At 37.5% G+C, this 23,871-nt stretch overlaps 1 long non-coding RNA gene across 1 annotated transcript in view; it reads left to right on the top strand.

Moving 5' to 3' along the window:
• LOC133215626 (uncharacterized) overlaps positions 1–23,871 on the top strand; it is a 139,647-nt gene that overhangs the window by 5,775 nt on the left and 110,001 nt on the right. The window lies entirely within an intron of this gene.

The raw sequence follows: 23,871 nt of genomic DNA, 5'->3' as shown, positions 1-23,871 counted from the left end.
GAACATGAGATCAAACGAGTGGATGTGTGAAGAAGTATTAAGCTCCTTATAATAGCATAAGATATTTTTACCATACAGAAATAGAAAATACTGAGTCTGCTTTAGAGGGTATTTCTTCGTCCTTGGATGACAAAGCATCACCCAAACTTCAAAGTATTTCAATCTTTATTTTAGAACTTGTCATTTGAAATATGCTTCTCAAGCTTTTTGTTTTACATAAAGGCTGAAAAACTTTGTATATCTCTGTTCCCTGGTGCTTGGGATATTTAGAGATCTGATGCTACCACACTGCACAGCACTGTTACAGATATAGTTCCTTCTCTCACAGTGTTAACACTGTTGGCTGCAGTGAGCACAGACACCAGAATACAGTAAGAATGCAGTAAAGTAAGATAAGCAGGAATGTCTGAAAATGAAGATTCGTGTCTCTTTTAATGCTGCTGACTTGAATTAGAACTAAAGATGAGAAGTCCCAATGTCTTCGAAATAACTTAAACCCCAAAGTGAAAAGTGAAGGCTTTCTTTACCCGAAGTATTTTCCTGTCCTGAAAACTTTGTAACAGTAGCTGTAGAAAACAGAGGAAATAGTTATGTATTAATAGAAATCAGAACTCTCAGGTTGGGTTAGTCATAAATTCTTGTGAAGGTTGTAGCTTAAATTTTTGTATGTTTATAGAAGATTTTTTTTTTTTTTGCCTACATTTGCACCCTAATCTGGCTACTGTAAAACTTTTTGAGTTCGTAGTGTGTGGTCTTAAGTGTCCCTTTTCAGGTAGTCACGGTGTGATCAAAACCATTCATCATCTTATAAAGTTACAGTATTTCAAAATGTGTTAGCTAACAAATCATGACTCATAAATCAGGATGCAGAGTATGTTTTTTTAGAATGGATGTTTGGTATAATCAGCTAATGTGTTTTTAATTATGATTATACTTGCCCAAAAATGAAAATTGCATTCTACTTTGCTAGCTAAAGCACATAAATTAGAACACTTGCTGACACGATTTAATCAACATAAAGTAACAGCAAGTCATTTTCCTTGAATCTGAGAAAAATACACTGGAAGTGAAACTAAGCAGCAATAGCTACTCTCAGAAGAATCCTCTTCAGTTAGTGTGAAGTTGCTTTCATTTTCGAGTAAACTGGAGTCAGGGCTATGACAGTAAGTGGTGGTATCTCATGAGGAAATTGTGCTACTCATCTGAATTCACATATCCTAGCAGTTTTATAGAGGTATTAAACTCTGTCCTAACCATTTCCAGAAAGAAAGGTCAGGTTTTAATTGGATTCAAAGATTCAGATTGCAATGTCTTAATATTTGCTGCAGGTTGTTTGTTGGATAGTAAGTTTCCTAATGGCACATGATTATAACGTGCCCATCCATAAAGTGCTTTATCACAGTGAATTTGAGTAATTTAACTAACATTTTCCTGTTTTCCCCCAAGGGTCTGATCTTTAAATCAGTAAAGAAAATGCATAGGAGGAAAATGTGACAGCATTATGGATTGCTTTTATAGGGCATGTTTTAATTCACAGTGAAGTGTTTTTATTTCTAGAGTAGCTAGCAAGGTAAGGGATCACTACACTGAGTATTAAAGTTTGGTTTCTGCTGCGTATGTCCCTTTCCCCAGCTCACAAGCAGTCTCACTGTGTATCTGTCAGTCTGTATCAGCACAGTTTTGTCACCACATACGATTGTGCTGAAATTCTAGCGTCACAATAGCAAGGATCAGTCATCCACCAGATCATTCGGAACTTTTGTAATAGGATTATCTACCAGACATCATTCTCTGATATTTTTTAGTGTGCCTGCAAATCTCAGCCACCCCCAATAGCACTTAAACATGTTTCATTCAGAGTATGTATTTTACCTATTGGCGAGCATATGCTTCCATTCACTGCTGCCTGCAGGTCTTTGTGGAGTGAGGTGAGGGTTTGTTTTGAAGTTGTCAGCAAACAGCTATGAGACTGTAATGCTAGAAACTTTACAACAGGAATCAAAATTCTTGTGAAACTGCCCAGAAATGGTACTAAAGGGGGGGGGGGAAGGAAAAAGGTCATATGAGCAGCAGTGTTGGAAAAGAAGCAGCTGTGTCAGCAGAAAGACAGTGCATTTGGTATGAATGGTTTGAGCAGTAAGACAATTCAGTAAGAATATGCTTTTTGATAACATTGAAATGAACCTTTCCTTGCACCTCCACTGTAGACAGTAGGTCCGATCTTGGTTATGAGAACTTACTGTTAGACTAATGAAAAGTCTTATTATTGTGCCATACAGGATATGTGCTGCTATGATCCTGTTTGCTTACAGTCCTCCTTTTACTTAATGCAGAAATCTCTTCCTGTATCTGAATAGATAGAAACCTTCAAAGGAACAATAAAGAAAATGGAATGAAAATAATCATAGCAGGACACTGTTTTTGTCTTAGTACTTAGCTCTCAGCAGCAAATTAAATCATGGTATGTTACTAAGCCAGAAAGCATTGATGGTATTTGAAAAGTGACTGTTCTCTGGCTAGGTTTACTTTGTTCTCATTCACAGGTCTACCTCATACATTGTAGTGCTACCATGAGAAAGCCTTTTTCCTATTGTGTGTTTCTGACTATTGTAAATGTGATATTATGCTCTTAAAGTTATGGAGGAGAGATGCAGTGGAAAAAGGTGATCTGTTCTAACTGTACCGAGAGTGCCCTCTGCAGAGTGTTACATTGTGTTAGCTTCCAAGGAAGACAGCTGACTTTCTTTTTTAATAGAAATACTATAAAATAACATATCATTACATTATTTAAAAGCCAAGTTTTTATATTGAAAAGAAAGGCGAAAGAGGAAATCATGAACCTAATAATGGATAAAATATTGAGCTTACACTAAAGATAACCCATTCCGATTCTGGTATGATGCTTTACATATGCCTATGCAATAGATAATTATGATTATGGACATAATTTCTTATCTTTTTTTACCTGTTGTCCATCAGGCACATTCAAATTGGTACAAACTGGCAGTAAACTCAATACTAACAGAAGGTTTTGCACACAGGTTGTCTGCCTTTCCTCTTTTCAGGAGATGGAGTATAGCAAGCTTCTACATTTGTCATTCCTTGGAAAAATGCTATTCTTTATGTTAGTACAAACATTAATCAGTGTGTTCAGGTCAGGTACTTAACTATGCAGCTTCCTAAGTATGTGAGGTGTAGATACAGGATTGGGGAGAGAAGGAAAGTGAAAAAAATGCTTAAAACCAGAAGTACATGTGGTGAGTACTTCTAAATTTGTACAAAGTACTTTCCCTTCTCCATCTCTTATAACAATGCAAAGAGTTACTTTATGCTGCAGTTAGTAACATGCTGTTATGTTAGTAAGTATGTGGTGAGACAGACCGGATAGGTTAATGTACATAAATTAGCTTTTTTCCTTTAACCCAGTGGGTTTCAAAATCATTCCCTCCACATTAATCTCTGAGACAGCAGGACAAGGAGGAAACTTTGATTTGTGTTTCTTTACATCTGGAAGGGGAGACACTGTGATTTCATACGCAGGTGTTCAGGCATCAGGTAAATACACCATCAGTGACCAGTAAATAATTAATTTCTTAACAGAACTTCCCCCCCCCATTATTTGCAATGAACTGCGAGCACTTTTGGGGTCTTGTGTAATGAAACTTGAGAACAACTTTGTTTGGCCTCAGATTTTTGATATAACCCAAGAATGTGACTTAAGAGTTTTTCAAAGCATTCACTATGTGTCCAGTGATTTCTCTCATGTCAAGTAAGTATATGTAAAGGTGCAGAGGAATTTTAGTGCTGTTTAAACCAATTTTAAGGAAAGCTGAGAAAAACAGCCTGGCCATTGACATAAATGGTATTTTATGGATCTGAATGGGTTGCACTTTTTCAAGTGTGTGCCGTCATAGTGCTGGAGCTAATGCAGAAATAGTCTTGGTATGGTATTTACACTGCTTAAGCTCTGTACAGTAGTTGAAATATAATTGCAGTTGCATGTGCTAAAAATGAAGTGGTAAAAATTGTCCTTAAGTTAGAGAAGTAATTTATGAAACTATATTTGAAGTAAACCGGGAAATAGGAGTGTCACCATAGGCCATCTAGTTCGGTATCCGGTCTCTGAAAATAGCTATAAATGAAAGTCTAGGGACAAGGTAGGACAGGGCAAGCACACATGATATATCCACTTGGTACCAATCAGCTTACATCTGATTTCACCTTGCCAGCTTTGCTTTTCAATTCATTCCTGTGTATTTCTTCACCTACCTACCAAGAGAAGCTTTTTGAACATGTGTAGAGCTGTAGCATCTGCAGCATCCTACAGCAGAAGTGCCAGAGGTCAAGTATACACCTCTGTGAAGAAGTCCTTCTTTTTATCGTCTTTTTTTCCTTTTTCTTTTTTCCACCCCCCTATTCCCTTCCTTCTTTAAAATTGTTTTGAACTGAGTGGGTGCTGCTGCCTCCTGAAGCTTGTTTGAATCTGGGGAAAAGAGAACAGCCAGTTCCTGTCCACCTCTTCCATGCTCCAAATGATTATTAACCCCCAGATCACGTACCACCAACTCCACATGTCCTCCCTTCATTCTGAAAGCTCCTAGTCTCTCTTTCCTGCCTTTACCAGTTGCTTTCCGTGCAGGGACCATTCTTCCTACATCTGCATAATTGCCTTGACAGCCTTTAGAGAAGGACTTCATCTAAGGGATATGGCTTAAAGGTAGGCAATGTCAATGCTGGCCCCTGCAGACAACATCAGCGTCTCTGTAAGGCAGAACTCTACAGAATGCTTCTCCTTGGCAAGCAACGTGTTACATTATTCCAATCTGGGTTTGGAATTTCAATCTTATACAGATTTTACTTGGTTCATTTGTTAGATTGATTTCACTCTAAGCTCTAATATCTGGCAGCACATCACAACTGTCATGCTGTAGTTTATTTTTACAATAGTACCTGCAGAGGAGTCAAGAGGAAAATAAGTGTACAAAAAAATCTCAAATCTGGGAATGATCTTATAATTCCATAGCTGAATGTAGATAGTAGGACTTAAAGGTACTTCAGTGGTATGTTTAATCTGTTCAGGAAGTCTAAGTGAGGTCCAGTTATTATTCATTTCTAGTAGAAGTAATTTTTCTAGCTTTTTGCTAACATTTCTTTGCTGCCCCTTACATCCTCTATTTCCACAACTGCTCCACTGGTCGTGGTATTGTTTAGAGTTTGTCATTTTACCTACATCTGTCTTCATCAGCGCTTGAGGAACTCTCAAGAGTTTGCTTCAGTTTGCTTTAGATCTCAGTTCATTCTAGTAAAAGCCTTGAATTTTGCATCTTATTAAAAAAAAAAGTACAGACACCACCATCTAATGGTTAGTTATGCAAGAGGTGCCTCTGTGTGCTTCTCTGGTGGACAGCATTATCAGCATTAAGCATGTCTGCTAATTAGAGTTATTTATAGATATTTTCAGAGGGTTAAATAGAGCTGTAAGAGTATTTCAGAAGCAGTTCCATTAAAACTCCACTATAAAATTGGCATCAGTAAGCCTTTCCTTTATTCAGCAAGAATTACCCCTTCTGAAAATGCTGCATTATGATAAAGTAATTTAAAAGAGCAGAGGCTTATCAAAGATTCCCTTTAAGGCTTACCCAAGCCTCCCTTAAACAAATTCTTCAGGAATATAAACCTAGATTATCAGCACTACCACAGGGGCATCTCTGGTGGACTTCTAGAATTAAAATTAGAATTAAACAAAGAGAAGACAACAAATAACAAGACAGTCATATACAACAAAAATCATTTTAGCTCCTAATTAGAAAGGATAGGTATGAACCGTACACAGGGTTTTAGCAACACCTTGTGCTGAGAAGGACGGGATGACCCCTGCTCGTGACAGCTGAGATTTCCATCTGGCCTTGGCAGGTTTCCCATGTCAAAATCTTAAAACTTAACTGCTTCATTTCACAAGGAGTAAATGTGGAGTAAAGCTAATACTACCTTGTCCTTACAGCGTTTACATGGTCTAAGTGCCCACAAATAGCAGGCTTTTCCCTGTCTTTATGAATACTTTAAAAAGGATCCTTGAGAAGGTGAGTTTTTTTGTAATACAGGTATAAGCTGCCAAAGTGATCAGAAATACCAGGTTATCTGTTTTGCTTTTAGGCTGGTGTCTTACTCCATCATGTAAGGTGATTATATCAACAGTAAGCCTTCTGGTTTGGTGGAGTATGTGATGAAGCTTTGTGTTCAGTCAGGGATTCTCAAAGATGAGGTATAATTCTCGAAGCAAAGGAGCAATAGAATCTAAATTATTTTTCCTCTTAATCACTAAGATGCTTTATTTGACTTGCAGTATTTACTCTAGTTGCTGACTAGTGAGACCATTTGAAATATTCTCATCTATTCTTTTCTTCAATTATATCTCAGTGCTTTCCAGACTGTTTCGCTGTCTCAGTTCTCTAGCTGGTGATTTTTCAATTAAGATGTGAAACATTCCTTTCTTGTTATATAGATTTAATTAAAATTCTTTGCAATAGAATTCTTGGGTGTTGGGTGTGTGTCTGTTTCAGGGAAATTAAACTCCTGCTGATTATTCTGTCATTTGGATAAAATTGAGTTAATTATTTTCAAGATGTGGGCAGAATCTTTGGAAAATCATACAAAAAGCTCTGGTTATTTATTATTCCTAACAGACTCCTAGTTATTGAATCATAAATATTATATATATACTTTAAAGTCCACCAATAAGAATGTAGTTTTGCAGTTTTTTTCTTTCCTTTCTATACTGGGTTATACAAGTGTCTTCTATGCTGGTGTTATGATAATTAGTTTTCTTATCATTCAATATTTAATATAAAAATTACATGACAGTCACTTGAGCAAGATACAAAATACTGCTTCTACCTAAGGGTTTCTCTGATCTTCCAGCAGTGTTGCTTTAAAACCTGCAAGATCCAAAATACCTGTAAAAGTAATACCTATCATTAGTTTCAGTCTCTGCTTTTCAGTCAGACTAATACCATTTTTAAGTTTATCCTAAAATATAGGAAATGCGAAAAGGAAAAAAACTACTGAATTTATTCACTTAGTCCATCCAGGTTCATAGCAAAGTATGAAGATTAATAATTGTTCCTACAGTTCTTTGAGATGGAAAGCCATACTGAGTATTACCATTATTTTATTATTCTGGGATATTGGGCCTTTACCTCTATGTGACCTATTTCTATCCATTGCTATATGGGCAGAAGAATTTGCTGTATGTCAGGTTTTGTTGTGTAGCGAATGATTCAGCCACTTGATTCCTGAAGAGGTTTGCTTTTATGAGGTAAAAAGTATCCAGAGAATAATAAAGCTGATATTTTAAAAAGCACTCAAAAGTCAAGTCAGTTAAGCAGGTGGAACAAACACTACCTATATCTCTTGAACTATTCTTGAACCTGGTTGTGTGAGTGATCAACATGCAAGTTAAACATCTGTTATGATCATATTTACACTTTTCCTTTACTATGCATTTCTGGGAAATAGTAACTGTGTAACCGTGTAACCCTAAATTTGCTTTTAATTGAGTCATTACATGGTAATGGACTAATGCCATGATGGAATAGTTGTTTAATGCATGTATTACAGTGAAGAATCATAGAATGAACTAGGTTGGAAATGACCTCTAGGATCATCAAGTCCAACCATTACCCCAGGAATTCCAAGACCACTGCTAAACAATATAACTGAGGGCCTCATCTACATGGGTTTTGAACACTTAAAGGGACAGTGACTCCACCACTTCCCTGGGCAGCTTGTTTCAGTGCCTATGTTTGGTGACTGGTTGCCAACTAGATGTGATACCATTTACTACCACTCTTTGGGCCCAGCCATCCAGCCAGTTTCAAACCCACTGAAAAATCCACCTATCCTGGCCCTGAGCCAACAGTTCCTGCAGGGGAATGCTGTAGCAGACAGTGTCAAGTGCTTTACTTAAGTACAAATAGGCAATGTCCAGAGCCTTTCCTACATCAACCAGGTGGGTCACCTTATCATAGAAGCAGATCAGGATGGTGAAACAGGTGTGACTGTTGAAGACTGAAAGAAACTTCCTCATCCTCAGTTACTAGCTTTCCCCTAGTATCTAATAGAGGATGGAGATTATCTTGAGATTATCTTATCAAAGGACAGTTGAAAAGTTTAAGAGCTAATACATACATGTGTGTGTATGTATATATATATATAGACACACAGACACACTGTGTATATATACTTACATGTAGGAGCTACATACTATATATTTACTATAGGTAAATTTGAATGTGTGTTGTCAGAAATGGCTCTAATGATTAAGGACTTTAGTAGAATGCGTAACATCTCGTACCAGAGTATGTGTCTCAAACTGAACCATGTGGTCACAGAGAGCTATGTACCACTCAAATCAGAACAGCTAATTTTCTTAATGATTTATTTTTCATGCCCTTTCAAAGGGAAAAATATAACCCATGAAAACTTCAGTATTGAGCAATTTCACAGGTGTATCTTGGGATGAATAGATTATCAGTGTGAATAATAGAATGAATATGTGAGAGAGTGATTAAAAAATGAAATTGATCTGAGCCTTGAAGCAGACTCCTCTGCTTTGTGCTTCCAACACATCAGGTTTTTTCTTTAATTTCCTGCTGACACTCCAGGTTAATTTTTTTTTCTGGTAATTAACTTGAAAGCTAAGTGTCCAACCTAAATAAGTAGGTGTAATTACTGGGGTAGTTACCTGTTCTGAGCAGATAAGTTTTTTAATGCCTAAATATAACTGCAACTATATATTAGTCCTTCTGCATGCCACATGCATGTTGTGTCCGTTCCACATACTGAAATGTCTTTAAGTTTATTTTCTCACAGCTTTAAGTGATCAAGTATCTCCTGAAAGGAATACATTTCCTAGTTGTAAGAGACATAATTGGAGACTATTTGTTGTTTTTTCCACTATTAATATGTAGCCACATAGATTTTGTTGAATTTTACTGCACTCTCAGGAGTGACAAATGCACTCAGCACTTAAGGGAGAGATACAGCTTTGAAATGTGAGCTGTATTTCTGCCTGAGAGGTGAAACTTGCCCTGGCTACATGCAGTGCTTTCTAAAATATTGGAGTAGTTGCTGTGGAAATAGCAGAAAGTGTACTTTTTCAGCTAGCAGAGCCACAACATCACCACAAAATTACAAATGATTTTCCAGATACTGTTTTCCTAGGGTCCACTTGTTGGTGGATTGCTTGGAACAAGAAAGGAAGAGAAAGAAAATGAGTCAGAGATAGAGAAGCACTATTTTATTGTCTCTATTTGCAAGATCTTGTTTCCACTGATACATCAGTCTGGCCTAGTAGGGATATATTTCCACCTTTGTGTGCTGAGTACAGCAGCTTCTAATCTTAGTAAAGAATTGCAAGCGTCTTAAACTTACTAACTTGGAACAGGCACAGTAAGTTAACAATTTCAGTAAGAGTTTATTTGGTTGATGTTTGTTAGAAATATAAGTGGTTTTTAGTAGTATAAAATGATTAAAATGGATGTAAAGTGCTCTGAATTGGCAGAGGATCTGGCCCTTAGAGAACATGAAGGTCCTTTAGACTTGGCTTATATGGAAGAGACGAGATATGCAAGGACTGTTGTTTTTTAGGTTAAACAACATTTCTGTCCTGTGGAATAATGGAATGTTAGTCTCCCACATAGAATTTCATTGCTCATCAGCATAACTGTTTAATTTCCGTTCTACACTTTCTCATGTTATTCTGTCCTGCAGGCTCTTCAGAATAATAAAATAAACAATGTATATCAAAACCAACATAATAACAATGATAAGAATTTCCTGTGCATTATTTTGTTCATGTTGCTTCTGCATTAAAAATATGAAATGTTTGCATGTGTGTTTGAGAGCACATTCTTCTAAACTGAATGATTCAGGGCATAATTAAATAAATTCCCCAAATTCTTTGAGTACTGTTCTGGTAACAACAGCTTTAATAAAGGCACTCCCCTACTGCTTTCTTAGTGCCTTTACTGCTTGTTTTCCAGTAAATAAATGTGATTTCCTGTTTTGCTGAAGATGCCGTTCTTACAGAACATACTTCATAAAGCAGGAGTATAGAGACATCATCTCTTGGAAGACTTGCCTTAATTTCCACAAAGCTGTCTAACATATACATGTGGTACCTGCTAAAGTACCAGTGTTTTAAGAATCAAAACCATTAATAGACAGTCAGTACTTAATGAATGGTAAAATCAATTTTCTGTCACAGGACATGGATAAACATTATAATGCTGCAGCAGCTGAAAGCCTCTGTCGATATGTAGCTCTAATGAGTATCTTCTATGGATTTCTCTGTTGCAGTTTCACCTGCAGTGTTGCAGAACTGTGTGCACTTTGCATAGTAAAAAAGAAGAAACACGGGAGCTGATTCAGTGGTCAAGTCAACATTTGAGGGGTTTGGGACCTTGAATCTGTAGTTCTTTCAAACCTGAACATCTTAATTAAACTTGGTGCTATTACACCTATACTTGTATGTTACTTACCTACTGAAGATAGCTTTCAATTTTCTGTAACAGAGATGCTCTCATGAGTATCACAGAGTAGCACTGAGCACTGTTGCCAGCTTGATAAATTTTGGCTGCATGATTAGTGGGTGATCATACGAGGAGTCAACCCAGGGAGATCCTGAACAAAACAGACTGAGCAGGTTGTGAGATGTGATGGAGCAAAAGATTTTGGTAGGTAACCAGAGTGTTCAGCTCATTGTCACACGTAATAAGAGACTCTGTCCTTAGATGGAAAGTCCTGGGACTGTCAGACAACTGTAGTTAAAATAGAAAATTGACAAAGGAAAAAGCAAAAAGTTGTATTTGCCCACAAGGCCAGGAACTCCCAAATTAATGTTGTTCATTGTAAAATTTCTGTAAGGCAGCAAACCTTGGGTTTCATGTAAGCAAACTAAAACTATTCACTTACATATTTTCATTGCTACGTGTACGTGATTACATATGTATCTTTCTCCCTGTGTGAATATACATAAAGAGATATAAACACTCATGCTAGGGTTAGTTGATTTTAAAATTCATTAACTTAGTGAATTTTACCTCTGGCTTGCTATGTTTTTTGAGCTGTAAGGGGAGTAGAAGGTCCCATGAGTTACACTGACTAGTAGAGCAAAGTTACCAAAATTCGTAACTGCTAAACTGAGCACTGTGTCTCTTGTTATTTGAGACAGGTAGATAGGTGGATTTGTAAGACTGGTTTAGGACCTTTATTTTACTGACTCTCTGTTGTGTCAGTTCATCTTTTCTTTTCAGTCCATGCCGAGAGATTGTAACCACTGATGAAATTTATTGACTGACTGCAGCTTCCAAGTAGGCTAAGTCCCTTCCAGAAATAAATCAAAATGAATAGGTGTTCTCTTAGATGAATTAACATCAATGTTTTGCAGTAACTTAAAGCTAACTGCATGACTTTGGGCTACTATCTAGACTAGAAATGCTATATGACCTTGACAGAACCAAGGAGAGAATGCTGTCTTCCCTGCTGCTTCTAAGCTTCTAAACACAGATGTGTATTAAATAACATTGCCATGCAGCAATCGGGTAAATCTTGCTTATTGGTTACCACTTTTCACACATGCACTTAAATCTTCTGGATGTGTTAGACATGGAGTTAGTCTTTGCATTCATATTTTTCTGAGTTACAGTTGATTAGAAGGGTTTAAAGAACTTTAAGTGTGTGAGTGGAACATTATTTTTATTCGTTATTTGCCTTGATTTATGGTGGCACTGGAAGGCACCCATTATTCACTCTGAACCTCCTTGACGGTGTTTAAAATAGCAAGGCACTCCAAACTGGATTGACAGCATACCTCTGAAAAGAAACTCTGGTAAGACTGCATGCCTCACATAACCACTAAGGCTTTTGCCAATAAAATTCTGCTCAAAGAGAACATCTAGTTCTTTCCAAATGCTGTTTGAAAACTTGTGAACTTGTGTGCTCAGCCAACAAGTCTGGCTTTGATTCCTGGGGTCCAGGATCTCTAATGTAGCATGGGGGAGAAGTGTGCAGGCACAAGGGAGACAAAGCCCCACATCAGCTTGGAAAGTGACAAATAGGAGCCTTGTGCAGTAATAACCAGGTGCTGTGTCCCTTTAATGTGATCTTATATTTCTAGAGTGAGCAAGAGAGCGTAGAAGAGAACATTGGGAAGCACTCATATTTCTAGACTAATAACTGACAGTATTTGTCAAAGATTGCAATGGTACAAGAGCCTTTTTATTTCCCAAGTGCTTCCTTCCCTCTTGAGCACTTAACTGTTTGGTAAGACTGAGTTTTAAGAAATGTTAGGGTGGCTGTATGGGGAACACTGAAGAAAAAAATCCTTAAGCTAGACATTACTGCTCAACTTAGAGGCTCAGACTTTAGCCCTGGGTTACATACAACACCTGGGAATTTTGACAAGGCTGCTTAACAGTGTTCATGATTCCAGGGATCATTTCAAGAGTAACAAGCAACTGCTGCTTGAACCTGATTCCTGTGAAGAAGTAATTGAGCTGTTGTTGCTATCCCTGTTTCTGCTGAGCTCTGTTCTTCTTTAGGTCCCCTTCTCCTTTGCTTGGAGACTGCATCATTAGTGAGAGGAGTGAAAAGGGACCAGAATAAGGTCAAGGCTTAATTCTTTTGTGGCAAAGAAAGAGAGAGGAAGGATGTGAGGCCTGGAAGATAGAAGAAAGGCAGAAAGGATGACCTTTTTTGCAGTTCAGGTGTATGGCCATACCAAACACCTCACAGTGGCAGTAGTGGCAAAAGCAGGGAGGTATGGATTAGGAGTAAGGGAGGAGGTCAACCTATATCCTCAGCTATTAAAAGGTACTGCCCTGTGTACTCGACAGCCGAGAGCTCTCCCACCCAAGAGCAGGATGTTAGGATCAGCAATAAAAGGTATTTCTGTTACTCTCAGATGGTGCCTTAGTTGAAAATTGTATTGCTTCATTACTTGATAGTGTAATAAATTTGTGAACATGTTTACATGTTTCAAAAGCAGTGCATTTCACTGAACTAGAAGTATGTTAAAATACCCTGATCAACACCTTGGGAGGAGAGAAATGATTATGTTTTGCTGCCATCTGTAAAATCTTGAGAAATGCTAGCTCTGACCCACTGCTACTGCAAGAAGAGAAAATGTCCTGATGAAATGATTGCTTAACCATTAAACAAGAGTAAGTAAATGCTCTGGCTTCCAATTTTCAAACACGTTACTCTGCACAGCATATTAACATTTGCAGTCTTTTTCATCGCACTACATTTATCACATTTGAGGTGTGGTTTTAAAAGCCCCTCTGGAGAAAATGCAATTTGTTCTCTGTTGCCTGCACATTCCACTAAATGCTCATTATTTATAAAATTCTATGGGGTCTTTCTACAAAAACACTATCGATATTTGATTACAGAGTGCCAGCACTTTGATCTATGATCTGAGGTATAAATGTCTCAAACTAGTATGTGATCCCACCCATTAAAACTTGCCATCTGTACAAGGTGGAAGACTAGAAGATCATCAAAGAAGGAAAGTTTAAACTTGTAAAGACTATTTCTTGAGAGCATTTTAATCAGCAACAGCACAAGATGTTTCTTGCATTGCTGTTTGTGTTAACATGTGAGAACTGGCAAAGGTTATTTCTTGAAAGTTTTAAAGGAAACAAGATATCAGTCTTCACCAAAGTTCTTCCATTTGTGGTCTGACTTAGTTACAGATAGAACTTGCTTAAATTTGTCACTGAAATGTTTTGCAGGAAACCAAACACGGAGCAAAACTGCATTTTTAGTGGAAAATGTCTGATCATCCTGAGGATTTGTTTCTTTTTAGAAACTAAAAGCTAGTATTTTGGGATGTGGATGCCGGAGCAGTAGATCAGGTTGAACTGAATTTTTTTCAGTGTAATTAAAAAAGCCCCTACAAAACTGAAGCGAGGCTGTGGACTGGCAGTGGTAATGTAAAAGTAGAGTTTTATAATTGCTCTGGTCATTTCAATTACATTATCATTTGATTATGGTACTGTCTAAAGACTGTCTTTGCATTGGGAGCTGCATACACAGACAAGAACATTCTTGGCCTAAGGATCACAAAATGGCACTATCCAAGTGTATGCCGCAGTCTCTTTCCTAAAGAGGGCTGGGATCCACAGCCCCCTGCCTCTGGTGGTGATTGCAGTGGTACTTAATAGGTTTTAATTTGAATTTGTAGTTTTTCTCCAGTGTTCGGATCTAGTTGGGGAGAATCAGATCCACTTGGTTGTAGGCATTTGAGGGGTTTTTTTGCTACACAGTAGGGGAGAACTGTGCCTGAGGGAGGAGTACCTGCCTGTACTGCATTTTTATGTGCTTTCATGAATTCTTACAATGACTTTTTTTTTCCTTGTATTACCAAAGAAAAATGGAATAATAAAAATTGCCCCTTCCTGCTATTTAATCAAGAGGAAGGAAAAATGAGAGAATGTTCAGATCTTTGGAAAGGTCAGTGATTCCTCTGTGTAAAAGCCCTGTTTTTGCTGTACCTTAGCTTCTCCATGGAGCAGTGGGGTAAGGATAATTCAGTCCTTCTCAATAGTCCCCATTTGAGTGAGCTTCTTACTGTTAGAGAATAATTTCTACCTTGTAAGGCTTTCAGGAAAGATGGATTTGTCTTTAGTGCCATGTAAACAAAGTCAACAGGGCCCTGCAAATGGTGAGAGAATGGAGTTGTGAAAATGTGTTCATGCTATGGGTCTGTCATAGAGGACCTGTGCTAGAAACCACAGGCCTAGGAAAGCCAAAGCTGAATTTATTTTTTTTGACTGGACATTCTCAGATTTTCATTAGAGAGCTTGATTTTTTGAAGTAAAGACAATATTGCATGTAACCAAATGTGTTGCAGAGATGATGGGATTTGAGCTGATATTACTACACAGGAGGGAGATTTGGGGGCTACAGTAGTCATATAAAGGACACAATTCATTTTAGAAATGACACTGAGGCAGGGTACATATTAAAAGTGGGGATGAAATCCAGAGTTGTGTTCATTGCCTTCAGGAAACTGGTGTGGGAGTGCTTGAAGAATAGAATAGAAGCACAGAAGTTAATGTTGATAAGATATCATGAAAAAGGAAGGGGCTGCTGTGTGTCAGAAGTGACTGACAGGTCAGGTAGGACAAAACAGGTATCGATTCTGAAGCATAACGAGTGAGATGCAATTAGAGACTTGGTTTAAAGTTGTGTCATTGCAGTGCAAGGAGCAGAGGCAGAGTTGGAGGTTGTCTGAAATGGAGACAGGGAGTTTGTTATCCAGAAAGGAACTGTAAATAGTTCATTCAATGAGTGCAGGGGATGGAAAGAGAAGAAAACCAGGATGGTATTTGGACAGAGGAGTGGGGAAAGATAAATTACCCAAGAGTGGGTTTGATGTAAGATGGGAACAAATAAAACCTGACTTGTTAATAATAAAACCTGAGATTCCTTGAACCAGTGCAGGAATTCAGATTTTACAGATCAGAGGCCTCAAATAACAGATTTTGTGCCAAGACTATGACAGGTTGCAATGCTGTGCTGCTTTTCTTTTGCTCAAATAAGCTCAGAGCAGTTCACACCACTCTTCCTGAAGCACAGGTGTCTTAGCTTCTGCTTTTCATTTTCCTTGATGTATCTTTTATGCCTTCATTAATGACTCAGAATTCCAGCTAATGGTCATTACAGCTGTTAATAATAAATTTAGTTCATTGTCATTTACTGTACTCAGTTTTATACAGCTTTGTTATAAAACTCAGTTCTAGTTTTCAATACATAAGATTTATTTGCTCCATAAAGAATTTTTACTACAAAGTTAACCTGATACTCTCTTCAGCATTATATAGACTTACAACGATGGTAATCCTAAAACTATTTTATGCCAGGGTATTTGTATTTCTTCTGTTTTTGCATTATGTTATGTACTTACTTTCCATTATAAAACAGAACAGATACATAACTGGTATTACTAATACCTTTTAATAACTGCTTACTGAATTTGGTAGTAGAAACAAAACCCATAGCCACTTATTTTCCTTTAGTTAATAAAATTATTAAAAAATGAAGGTTTTGAATTGATTGAAGCTCAGGATGCTGTCACTGTGGTGGATTAAGTTTGCTTTCCCACCTTTTTGTTTGGTTGAGAATGGAAGTTCCTTGTTGAAATACACAATTGAAGGCAAAGCATTATGTCTTTATTGTCTTGTTATCTGCCATTAATATCAGGTTTTATATGGCTTTGAGTGAAATCATCTGTAGAATAGCCACGGGACTCAGATGTATGTGCTGCTGTATTCGCAAGTTACTTGTAAAGTAGCTCTAACTCCATTTGCTGTGAAGATCTCCTAACACCCTCTGTGACAGGTTTCCATCTTTGGTGCTGGCTTTAAAATTCACACTGAAGGTTTTGAATGGCAGGGAGTCTGGTGTAGAGGGATATTTTTAAGTTCTCTTGTAGAAAGGTTTTTATTTTTCCATTGTAAGAAAAACCTCTTTCAGAATATGAGGGGGAAAACTTCATTGCTGAATTCAGTTTAGGTGCCATAGAAGTTTAGGAAGCACCACTTTTTGAGTCTTTTTTTCTGTTTAGTCTGACATTTTTAAGGATGATAGGGTATGTGATTCTGCGAACTTGGATACTCCACCATTTTCAGGTATTTTGTGGTGTTATGTTGCTATGATACTGTGATCCCTGGAGAGAGAATTTCAGAGTTTGCAGAACAACCTTGAAACTTGATCGTAAGTACAGGAGTGTAGGGGACATGCCCTTTGCTGGTCCTGTAAGAAGTCATGCAGATGCACTAGCATGTCTTTGAGCATTTCATATCACATATGTTCTGTAAGGATGAGTGAAAAGTAAATAATTTTAAAATCAGTGTGTGTTAAATATCTTCTAGCCCTGCAAAGCCACTGGTTGCTAGCCTGCCTGTTGTCTTCTGAGGCCATTAAGCATGAAAGACTATTACAGTTTCAAGTGTGGGAACTAAAAAGAAGGAATTTATTCTCTTTCTGCTGGAGGGAATGGTTTGACTTTAACTTAGAAGGGTAAAGAAGTGGTGGAGGGATAGAAACTTGGGAAGTGATAGGAGGTGGAAGGCAATGAAGGTCTGAAACAACACTGCTCTGTGGGGCTACATATAAAACACATTTTGTGTGTCTGAACAGTCTATTCCCATCACTGACAGTCTTCACCTTAAAGAAGTGGCATTTAAAGGTGGTGATGACCTTCACTGTGAGGCATCTCCAGCCATTTGTTTGGAGGTCGGCTCTTTGGCAGTGGAAGGCAGTGGGAACTGAGGTTTGAAGATAACACATAGCAGTATTATGTAGTGACATACCACAACTGCAGCACAGAAAATAAATGAAGATTTGTAACTGCATTACTTCTATTCTTCAGTTTCTTATTTCTAAAAAGTACTATGAGTGCTATGGAGATGAATTAACTAATTATTTGTAAACCATTCAGATAAGTACATTGATGAGTATTACAGATAACCTTGTGCGGGAAACTGTTTCTTGTGTTTAAGCGGAGTTGTTGGATAGCAAGCAGTTCATTAGAAATGAGAGCATGAATTGTGTTGTGAGCTAAAAAGTAAATGTTAAATAACTCCATATTCAGTGAGGCAGGGATCCTGTGGGGAAAAAAAGATGTGTGATCATGCAATTGGATTTTATTATGATTTCTCTTCTTAAGTTTACGGTAACAACGTAAAACTGCACAGTGATTTTGAGTGCTTTAACAAATTTAATTAGTTAACATATTTTGGAAGGTGTTTGGAAGGTGTATATGAAATATTTATATACAGAGCTCTATATGTGGAATATGCTTTCAGAAGTTTTAGCAGTAGAATTGAGCCTGGTAGATTAGCTGCATAATGCGAACAAAGTGGTAAGTGGTGCAGAGAAGTGTCAGTGAACTAGCAGTTAGTATTCACTGAAGATACTCATTACAGATTGCTTTGAATGTTTTAAATTGTAACTTTTTAAATTAAGAAAACTCATGGAGTTTTTTGTAGTGCCAACTGTGTGAGGAGTGTTTTCTCTTTATGTCAGTATTTTCGTAAAAGAGAACATTTTAGATCCATATATGTTGCAAACGCCTGAACGCCGTTTGAATGCTTCAGTTAGACCCCCTGTCCTCCTCCTCATCTGTTTTTGCTTTGGCTTTCTGTTCTGAAATTTGAATTTTACAGACAGGCTGAAAAACAAAGACAACAATACAGTATGATACAAATGGTTGAAGTCCATTAAATATTTTATATAACATTCTTCTGCATATTTATATATATAGAGATTGTATTACTGCATCGTCTATCTGCTGAAACTCATTGTGGAGCACTGTTGTGAAACTCATGTGGACCACGTTTCTTTTCTCCTGCTGACATTAATAGAGTCACATATTCCTTTTATGAAATACTGAGATTAATCTGTTGACCTCTTTTGGTTTTGAATGAAATCTTCTGTGTTGGTCACTGAAACAGAATTGTTTTTTCACTTAACAAATTGCTGGTAACTCAAGGGAAAGGATAAGTTAAGTCCAAATGATTGTAGTATAAAGTCAATAGAGTTTGGATTGGATTCAGAATGTACATGGTGAATTAAGGAGAGTATGTCCATCCTGTCTACTGAAAAACAGAGAGACTGACCTTAATGATATGGATTTCCAATAAATCAGGGTTTCTGTTCACCTTTTCTGTTTTCTGTACAGAGGTATTATAATGGTGGAGTAGTTCATTAAATTGTGAAATGAAACCAGAGACTCATTTCTCACCTTGGGTGACTGTATACATTAAGTCTGTCTCATTTTGGAAATATATCGTCCTTATTGTCTGTATTACAATCCTTCTACCTCTGACTGGATTTAAGAAAAGAGTTCCTTATGATGAGGGCAGTCAAACACTGAAAGTTTGTGCAAGAGAGTTTGTGCCACTTCCAAGATTTCTTGGGGTTTTCAAAACCACATTAGATAAAGCAACTTGACCTGACCATGGGTTGGCCCTGCTTTGAGCAGGACGTTAGACTAGATAATTTCCTGAGGTCCCTTCCATCCTGAATTGTCCCATGTTGTCCCGGTTTTCTTCCAGTGTTCTTACTTCAAAAGAATGGTTAATTGAAATCTGGTGTTTTTTTGATCTTCTGTAAATTAAGTTGATTTACATTTGTTTTTATTTTAATATATTTGAGATCTCACTGAAATCACTGTGGGTCATATGGTGAGGATGCTAGATCTGCATATTTTTCCCTCCCCCCGCAAATTAAAAAGGAAAAGCTTAATTTTGCATGCTGTCTCTGATGGATTATGTGTCTTATTTTAGCTATGTAGCTGCCTTTTAAAAAATGTTTTGTTCAAATATGAATAATAGGCTCAAAATGTTTAGTGTCAATTGGATTATCCCTAGTTCCCTATCTTCATCCTTGCTTTTGCAATAAAGTACCGCATAAGTCTAAATTAGTAATGGTTGTTATTAATTCTCTCTTTAAATCCCTTGGCGTCCTCTTTGGCCCCATTTAATAAAAGCTGAAATACTTGAACAGTAAATATTATGTAAAAGTTTCATATTTGAAATGAATTTCCTTCCGGCAAATAACAGAAGTAAGATGGTATTTTGCAGCATTGTATATTAAAATAAATATACAGCTAGTTAGAATGGGAGCATTTCCTTGGAAGTAGAGCCAACGAATGTGAAACAGAGCTTTAATTCGATTGAACTTTGTGTGTTTTGAAATACATAACATTTCCCAGTGTTTACCTATCCCACCTTACATTCAGAGAAGGAGGTGAGTTGTATCTTTATTGTATGTTTTATTTGTAATTTAATATTGGACTTCCAGAATGGATCTCACCAATTCTTATTGTCTTAAATGGATTGTGTTTCAAAAGCCTAATGTATCCTACCAATAAAGCTATGGAGACATGGGAGGAAAAAATGAATATCTGATTTCCAGAAAATGGCAGTCTCTCCATCTGTTGTTTTGCTTTCCTCTGTAAGTTGTATTTAATTTCTTTCATCTACTGGAGGAATAATTCAGCAAAAATAATCACCTGTGTGAGAAAAAATACGAGCTTAACACCTTGGTGGCAGTGAGCTAACTTCTCCTTTGTTATCCTTGTTACCATCTCCTTTGGAGATATGAAAACTGGTTCTTTTAGCCTGCTATATTCAAAAAAGGCACCTCAGGAGTGCCAAAAGGAGGTATGCCCTGGAGCAATCTAACCTTTGTTAGAGAAATAAACTCCTAAAAGGAGCTGTCTTGCCTGTTCACAGATACATGCATTTAGCAGTTTTCAGTTGTACTTCAAAACCAGTTTGATAATCTTTTCAATTACTACAGATTGGTCAAAAATCCTGGAGAGATTCTTTGGAAGTACCTTTCTGGCAGAACTATTTTATCTACATTATACCGTGCTATTAGAATCCTTTGCAAGTCTGGACATAATTCTGTACAAATAACTATCAAATACTTGCAATTTCCTTTGCACAGTTACAGATTCCCTTTGGAATCAAAGGTTATTCTTCAGAATACTTTTTTTACAGTTTGTCAGACTGGGCGAATCTTTCAAATGCATTGCTTGGCAGAGATTTTAATAGCATTTCAGAATACCTTGAAATGATTCAAAGACAGAAACACAACTGATAATGTATCATAACATTTTACGTGAAGTGAACCTGAGCTATGTATGTTTGCTATAGGACTTGCTTCTCTTCCACATCTCTCATCTACATGTTCCATAAAACAACATGCACCAGGAAGGAGTTCCAGGAAAGTCAGAGATTGTTTCTCAGCAATTAATAGGCAGCAGCAGCACCTGTTAGGTCACAGACTTTGTGACTGAACTTTTTTATTCTGAAGGCAAACTATAGAACTCCTTAAGTACTTTGTTACAGCATGGCAAGCTTTATCCTAAATGTGCTTAATATTTCCCATTATAACTCCCTTCTTTGCAATTGTTTGTGAGGATAGGCTCATTCAAACACAGGCAATCTGTATTATGGTAAGAATGTTCTTAAAAACACATCAGAAATACTAAAATCTCCACCACATCTCTGAAAGTTGCTAGAGAAAAAAGCTTTTTTTTTAACGGAATAGACTGGTTTGCTAGTGAAAAATCCGATTTGAAATTACTGTTTAACTAGGGACTTAATATCAGTCTTGCAATCTGAACTTGTAATTACACAAGCATTCTACATGGTATTCTGGTTAATTTATCTTTATCTATTTTGTGTATTAATTTTCTGGATAAGGCAGTTTTGCAATTCATCGTCCATAATCCCACTGCATTATGCTTCTCCTGCCTCCAGAGCATGAACCTACATTGATTCAGGGGAGGGAACTGTAATCTGCTGTCTAAATTCCTCATTTCTGATAACTGCTGTGAAATATTATGCCTAGTATGTTCTTGTACAGGAGGCCTACAAAAAAGATACTGGAGCAAAAGGAATATATCAGGCCTTCACAGTTGTTGGTTGACTGCACAAGACCATGTTATTGAGATTAATGTCTCCACAGAATCCCCATGCCCTTTATTTGCTCATGTAGTTACATCTGCAGTACCCCGGGACAGGCAGTGGCGGGCCTGTTTGGAGTGTGCTCTTCAAGGGCACACATTTTGTCATTCCTGGAATCCCACTTTGCATGTACGGAGGTCCTGGGAGGTCTGGAGGTGTGTTTTTAACAGCATTAATCTGTTTTCTCATTTTAGCCACCAGAATTGCAAGTAGATAGAGAGAAGGTGAGTTGTGTTTGCAGCTTAGTTCCACTCGCAAGTCAGTTCCTTTAAACGGAAGGAAAGACAGTGTTAAGAATAAAAACTATGTTATTTTGGTGCATTGTTTTCTGTAGTGGTAACAGGTGTGGCTTTTGGAAGGTGCGCATTTCCACAGGGGAAATCTCCCATCCTCATAAGCTATAGAATTGGGCATAGCTTAGGAAGGCACACACAGTTAGTCTAACTCTCAGTGGTTGCACTGGTTTATATTGGGTACAATATATAATTCTAGTAAGGAGAGAAACATACTTCATTCTACACTGTTATTTATCGAAGCAAAATGGTATTTTCAGCAACAATTTCTTCAAGATTCAGTAATAGATAACAAGTAACTTTTCCCTCATTTTCCATGTGTATCAAAGGCTGGAGGGAAGAAAAGTTAAGCTTGCACCCTGATGACCCTTCCTGAGTTCAATAAACACAGAACATTATTAAAATGTTCTAAATGAACGTATGCATGTGTGAATCCACTGACTGCACTGACGAGGTATACAGCTTTCACTTAGAAATATACATCACATTAAACATGTGCTAGGAGGAAGTGTTTTCTAGAAAGTACCATTGTCACTGTAGTAGGAAAGGTTTTACAAGCTGGAAATTCAATTTCACGGGGTGTTTTCTGTGAGGTTTTTATATTTATTATTTTTTAAATTTGTTTTAAAGGAAACCACAGGCAAATTTGCACAGGCAGAGCAGAAAATAAAGAATACTTCTTGTATTCGTGCTGTTTTCTTCCTTTTAAGGCAAAACATCTGATATGTACTTGAAAATTGTAGTTAATGAAAAATTAGGGTTACACAAGCTGCAGCATTAAGCTGGGTAGCTGTATAGTAAGTAAAGAGCCAAAAGCACTAACAGCACTTTTCTGTCAGGCTCATTACTCCATTATCTGCATTTCCCTATACATTCCATGCTTGTTGTTGTACCTGTCTACCTTACTATTTTTTGGAAACAGCAATTACTGACACTGTGTATGTATCCCCTGTTCCTGCTCAGACAGTAGGTGTGGTGGGAAGATGCTTGCATGGGTTTCAGCTGTTTAGCAGGAGCACTGAGTTTGGAAGTAGGCATGCAGTGTGTGCAGGAACCTGGGGTGTTAAGTTTCCGATGTCTGTTTGGGTAATAACTGCTATTGTGACACTAATGTTAGTAACAGAAACATCTTCCCCCCTTGGACTAACAAAGAGTTATGCTGAGCAGTCAGAGCTGTCTCACTCTGCAGAGAGGCAGCTACGTTCCTGGGTTTGCTCTACAGCAGCTACACCAGGCGCATGCAGGGGACTCACAGGGAGAATCCCTTAAATACAACTTCAAACATTTTTTAAGTGAACTGACACAAGGGAATATCTTGCCAAATGTGAGTTACTGCCCATGTATTACTCCTGGTGTTAATCAGTATTGCTGATTTATGAACAAGTGCTGGGATTTACATTCCAAATTTCTGATTTATAGAATGGGACTTACAGGACACATGACTGATTTATCATAGTGAAGCTTGTATTACGGTTATGTCAGTGTTGCTGTTATAAACTCCTGAGATTTACAACTTGCATATAAAAATTGCTCTGATTGAAACTCTTTTCTCTTAATTGTCTGGCCCTATTTAAAGGCCTAAGAAAGGCAGAAGAGTGACTTCACTGTGGGTCTGATTCTACACATGGAATTAAGAATAGTTTGAGTTTTAAAGGAACTTCATACATGATATTCCAGAAGATTTTATCTTTCTGCAGTAGTTGTTTCCCCAGAAACCCAGTGATTATCCAAGCAAGTGACTTTTATTCATGAGTGTCTTTCAGAATTCTCTACAAATACACCCTTACAAGTGCTTCATTTGCACAAAAAGCTCTGCAAACTTTGTCTTCAGCTGCCAAACACTGGCTTCTGCATTAAGCTGTTTCATGTGTGCTTCCATGTCTCTGCAGAATTCCATCAGTGCTCTGAAAGTTTTGTGAGGCAGCTCCGAGGTGGTGGCACGGGGCAGTCACTGGAGTGGGTAGTTCTCCCAAGTAAGGCCTTTGCAGAAACCTGGACACAGACAGCAGTTAATGTGATCCCATATA

This window comes from Neopsephotus bourkii, unplaced genomic scaffold (genome assembly GCF_033783945.1).
Source record: "Neopsephotus bourkii isolate Nb327-2 ecotype Australia unplaced genomic scaffold, CSIRO-AGI_Nbou_v1 NB_991, whole genome shotgun sequence".
NCBI lineage: Eukaryota > Metazoa > Chordata > Aves > Psittaciformes > Psittacidae > Neopsephotus > Neopsephotus bourkii.
The sequence above is the reverse complement of the archived record's forward strand: the minus strand, read 5'-3'. Positions and strand labels throughout refer to the sequence as shown.